This window comes from Ceratotherium simum, chromosome X (genome assembly GCF_057802395.1).
Source record: "Ceratotherium simum simum isolate JZ-2026a chromosome X, ASM5780239v1, whole genome shotgun sequence".
NCBI lineage: Eukaryota > Metazoa > Chordata > Mammalia > Perissodactyla > Rhinocerotidae > Ceratotherium > Ceratotherium simum.
The window spans coordinates 96,319,958-96,325,957 of NC_141940.1; positions in this window are offsets into that span (position 1 = coordinate 96,319,958).

The window sequence follows — 6,000 nt, forward strand, 5'->3', positions numbered from 1 at the left end:
CTGGGGGCGAGAGGTGTGGCCTCGCCTTCCCGCCTTAGTGTGACTACCGTAAAGTGTTGTGTGAGAGAGAGAGAGAGTGTGAGAGAGTGTGTGTGTGTGTTGTGTGTGTTGTGTCTGTGTGTGTGTGTCCAGCAGCTCCCATCTTAGCGTGACTGCTGTAAAGTGTGTAGAGTGTGGTGCGTGTGTGTGTGGGGGGGTGTCCTTCCAGCAGAGACAGAACCCTAGCCTCGTCCTTCACATCCTGTCGTGCTGCGGTCGCCTTAAAGCTCTCAGGGCCCCAGGAGGGAGGTGAGAGTCCGGCTGCCTGCTTCTCCTCAGCTACACAAAGGGAAACTTTGCTCGTTCTGTCCACTCTGGACAGTGTTGACACGAAATTCCTCAACCAGGTACAGAATTTTAGTCCTTACACAGTTTGCCTGAGTGTTACTTGCAGACACAGTGACATTTCCCCTTCAAATATTTCAGCATCTGGCTCTTAATAAGGACATTCTCCTACTTAACCACAATACAATAATCCACTCAGATACTTAACATTTAATACAGTACTATTAGCTAATATGCAGTGCATATTTAAATTTTATCGTTTTATGGCTGTTTTTTTTCTGGTTGAGGGGAGGAGATCCAGGATCCAATCAAGATTCACATTTAGTTATCATCTCTTTTGGATTAATCTCTCTCAATCTAGAGGAGTTACCCAGCGTTTTTTGTCTTTTGTGACATTGACATTTTTGAAGAGTACAAGTCAGTGGTGTCTCCAAATGTCCTTAATTTGGATTTGTCTGTTTTCTCATAATTTGATTTAGGTTAAACATTTTTTGGCAAGAATACAGGTGATGTTGTGTCCTTAGTGTGTCACAGTGGGAGGCACATGATGTCACTTTGTTCCATCATTGGTGATATTAAGTTGGATCATTTGGTTAAGGAGTCGTCTGCTAGGTTTCTCCATTGTAAAGGTACCATTTCCCTTCTGTAACCAACAAATAATCCAGGGGGAGCCTCTTTGAGAGTGTATGGATATTCTCTTCTCCAACAGTCTTTCACCTAATCGTTAATATCCATTGATGAAAATTTTTAGTGACAAAACTGATGATTATTTTCCCCGTTTTCCACTTTTTCCAATAAAAACAATTGTTGAAAAGTAAACAAGTATACATTGAAATGTTAATACTTTAAGTAGTGATTTATAAACAAGTGCATTGTATTTTAAAAATTAATACATTCATAATTTATGTTCATTTATATCCCAGATATTTTACAAATATAGCTTTAAAATATGTGGCATAGCCATTGCTCAAAAGGAAAGCAGCATAATTTTTAGATAACCATTTTAAAATGCTGGGCTTCCAAATATGGATGACTAGTATACTGGTGTAAATCAGTTCAATGTAAGTTTGAGTTAATAAATCAGCAAGCATGAGTTGAATGACATTTTAGGCCTATACTGCCAGATGCTCCAGTGTCCTAAAAGAAATGTAAGATACTGCTCCTTGTCCACAAAAAGCTTTCAGTACTTGTAGATCATCTCACATAGGTTGTTACTTGCTTTTGATTACCTATTGCTATGTAACAAATCACCCCAAAACATAGTGGCTTAGAACAACAACAATCCTTCCTTTTACTCACAAATTTGCAATTTGACTGGGACTCAATGGGGACAGCTCATCTGCTTCATGCATCGCCAGTGGGGCAGCTCACCTTGGGGCTGGAAGATCCACTTTCAAAATGGCTCACTAACATGGCTGGCAAGTTGATACTGGTTGATGGCTGGGAGCTCAGGTGGGATTGTTGGCCAGGAGGCCTTGGTTCCTCTCTGCAGACTGCTTGTGCTTCCTCACAGCATGGTGACTAAGCTCTAAGAACAAGTATAAGAGAATCAAACAGAAGCTATGTGGTAGGCAGAATTCTAAGTTGACCCTCAATGACCCTTGCATAATCTCTCCTTAAGTGTGGGCAGAACCTATGAATATAATTAGATATCACTGTCATGATTATATGACACAAGGGATTTTGCAGATGTAATCAAGGTCCCAAATCAGTTGACCTTAGCAGGGAGATTCTCCAAATGGGCCTGACGTAATCACATGAGCCATTTCAATCTGGGTCTAGAGGTCAGAGATGGAGAAAGTCGGAGATTTGTAGTATGAGAGGGATTTGACATGAGGGAGATTCTCTGTAGCTGGCTTTGAGGGTAGAGGTGGCCACGTGGCAAGGAGTTCAGGAAGCGTCTAGGAGCTGAGTGCAGCCCCTGCTGACAGCCAGCAAGGAGAGGCAGCCCTCAGTCCTACAGCTACAAAGAACTGAATTCTGCCAACATGAATGAGTATGGAAGCAGATTTTCCCCTAGACTCGCTGAGAACTCAGTCCAGCCAACACCTTTTATTGCAGCCTTGTGAGACCCTGAGCAGAGAACCCAGCCATGCTGTGTGCAGAATTCTGACCTACAGACTGAATAAATGGGTATTGTTTTAAGCCACTAAATTTGTGGTAATCTGTTGTGCAGCAATAGAAAACTAATATCAGCTATATTGGCTTTTACGATCTAGCCTCAGAAGTCATATAACATCTTCTCCAGTCACAAGCCCACCCAAATACAATGAGAGAGGGCATAGTCCACCTATCAAAGACAGGAGTGTCGAAGTCGCACTTTAAGAAGAGCATGTGGGATAGAAAATATTGTTGTGGCCACTTTTGGAAAATACAGTTTACCATATTACTTAACTTGAAATCATGTAATTGTAGAACATTGGAGTTGAAAGGATCTCACAGATTATCTGTGAAATGGAGATGATAGTGGTACCTACCTCCCAGCAGTGTTGTGAGGTTTCAGTATGTTAATCCAGGTTCAGTGCTTAGGATAGGGCCTGGTATATAAGTGCTCGGTGAATTTTAGTTAGTATCATTATTATCATCCAGTCCAACCCCCTCATTTTACAAATAAGGCATGAAGCCTTAAGAGATCGTGTCCTTTGCCATGGTGACACAGTGAAGTCATGGTAGACCAGGATTAAGGTTTCCTTTTCTCATGTCAATCCTCTGCACAAATCACTTTAACGTCTGGTCTGTTTCTGTCTTTCCAACTATGTTGTAAGTTCCCTCAGGCCAGGGAATGTATTACCAAATGAAATGTTCATTCCCAAATGAAATGTTCATTCCCACAAGCCTTCCTAATGTATTGTACTGGACGTGGCCCAGATTGAACAATACAAGGTCTGCCTATTCAGAGGGGCATTTTATGGCTAGAGAAATGGAGGTACAGACAAGGTGTAAGTGACTTTCCTGGTAGATTCCAGGCTGGTAGATGCTGGCCAAATAGAGTCTTTGTATAAGGTTTTTGTGCCTGGTAGATATTTGTTGGTTGTTACAGTTGCAATGAATGGCCCAAACCAAGGGTAAGACATTGTAGTGGAACTTGGCCAGCACTTGAAGGGAGACTTGAGCCAAATAGAGGGTGAGGAATGAGCAAAGCTGTAGAGAATTCTACCTGGCTGAAGCCAAGATAGTGACAAAACAGTTTTAGGATTCGAGAACATCGGTAACGCTGTCCTGTGACTACCCTTTCGCACAGGTGAATTAGTCCTGCTGTGGATTTCACTGTGTTTTAATAGATGAGACTAAACAGGTAAAAGTTATTCAGTATTTTAAATAATATTTCTTTACCATTAATATTATTGGAAGTAGGAGTTCTCTCTGTGCTGCCTCTCAGGTATAAAGTTGTCAGGGCCTATTGGTGACTCAACCTGGAGACACTAACGTGAACATGGTTGGCAAGTTCACGATCATCTTTCAAAGGAAAACAATGGGAGAAGACAAGCAAATACAGAAAGATCCATACCTTTTCCCAGTCTATTGATAATGTGCCATGGCACACGTGCTTCTAACCAAGATTCCAGGTCACAGGTCCTATGAGATCCTGCTTGACGTTAACGACCCTGGACCTGCATGACTCTTCAGTGAGTTCCAATGCAGCGGACCATAGAGAGCGCATCTTGTTAATTGTTCTTTTTAACTTGTTATTTTGAAATAATTTCAAACTCACAGAAAAGTTAAAATAGTTTAAAACAAGGATAACAAAACAAGAAGTGTCGAAAGAACTCCCGTATATCCTTCACCCAGATTTACCAACTGTTAACATTTTGCCACATTCACTTTATAGTTTCCTCTACCCCTAAGGGTGTTTCTTAAGAATTTCAGTGTGTATTTCCTAAGCATATGGACACTCATGGGCTTTCTTTTTTTTGCTTTTTGTGAGGAAGATTGGCCCTGAGCTAACATCTGTTGCCAATCCTCCTCTTGTTGCTGAGGAAGATTTTCCCTGAGCTAACCATCTGTGCCCATTTTCCTCTGTTTTGTATGTGGGATGCCACCACAGCATGGCTTGATGAGCTGTGCATCGGTCCGTGCCCGGGATTTGAACCTGTGAACCCTGGGCCGTCAAAGTGGAGCACGTGAACTTAACCACTACGCCACCAGGCCGGCCCCTCGTGGACTTTCTTTCACATTACCACAATACACCCATCAAAATCAAGGCATTTAACGTTGACATAATACTATAATCCTTATTCAAATTTTGCCAATTGTCCCAATAATGTCCTGTGTAACAATTTTATTTTTCTTAGTCTAGGACCCAGACTAGGATCACATGTTGCATTTAATTGTGATGTCTCTTTAGTCTCCTTTAATCTAGAACAGTTGTGCCTTCCTCCACCTTTTTTTGGCATTCACGACCTTGACATTTTAGAAGAGTACCGATCAGCTATTTGATAGAATGTCCTTCAATTGGGGTTCATTCGATGTTTCCTCATGATTACCTTCAGGGTGTTCATTTTTGGCAGGAACCCCACAGGAGTGATGTTCTGTCCCCCGTGCATCACATTAGGAGGTACATGATGTCTGTTTGGTGATATTAAGGTAGTGTTCACCAGGTTTCTCCACTGTACAGTCAGTATTTGCCCCTTTGTAATTAATAAGTAATTTGTGGGGAGATACTTTAAGACTATGTAAATATCCATTTCCTCATCAAATATTTAACCTACTAGTTTTAGCATCCTTTGATGATTCTTGCCTGAATCAAGTATTACTCTAATGATGGCAACATTTTATTTTTTAAATGATTTTTTGTCTTGTGGTTTAAAACAAAAGTCAGAAATTGTATTTCATTAAAGTTGCCCTGGAATGCTGGCCAATGTTTGCAAAACATATGACTGTTCCTGAATTATGGCTGTGAAAACTAAACATTTAGGATTTGGGTATTTTATGAATTTTTTTTGCCACACACATCCTATGCTGATTTCCATGGAATATTTGCTCTTAAATTCTACCAAAGGGAATAAATAGCATAGTGCCTCAAGAGAAGCTGGATGAATAAAACAATAGGCGGATATATTGGCTCTGTTATTTTCACTTACTGCTGAAAGTAATTTTAGAGCCATCTGTGGCCCTGATTCTAATCTTTTGCCTTCTTACACTGTTTTTTTCCTCATGTGAATACAATAGCTGAAGGCTGGGTGGTTATCCAGCATCGTCCAGTAGCTTCGAGAACGTCAGTTAAGCGTGTTGTACCTGAGTTTCTCTAGCTATAAAATGCCCCTTGTGTGGTAGTCTGGTCTGGGTCGCTTGATGCAATCAAGTGGCAGGAGGGGGTCACTTGGGTCCAGCCCTCAGTGCACCGTTGCTTCCTCCCGATCTTTTATTTCATCTCTGCCTTATTCATGTGACCACAGACCAGGTCAATGGTGAAACAAGCAGAAGGCTGCGAAGCCTTCCTCCACCCACTCTCCTGCCAGGGCCTCATTTGGAGGGTCCTGTCATAGGAAATAGGTTAGTGCCTACTCCTCATACTTAATCTTTGTACCAGAAATAAAAAATATTTTTTAACCTTTTGGTGAGAGGATCATCCAGTATTTTAAATCTTAGAAAAATACATAAAAACATAGAACTTTGCTATTTTTAAACTTTATTTTGAAAATATTTCACACTTACAAAAAAGTTCAAGAATACAGA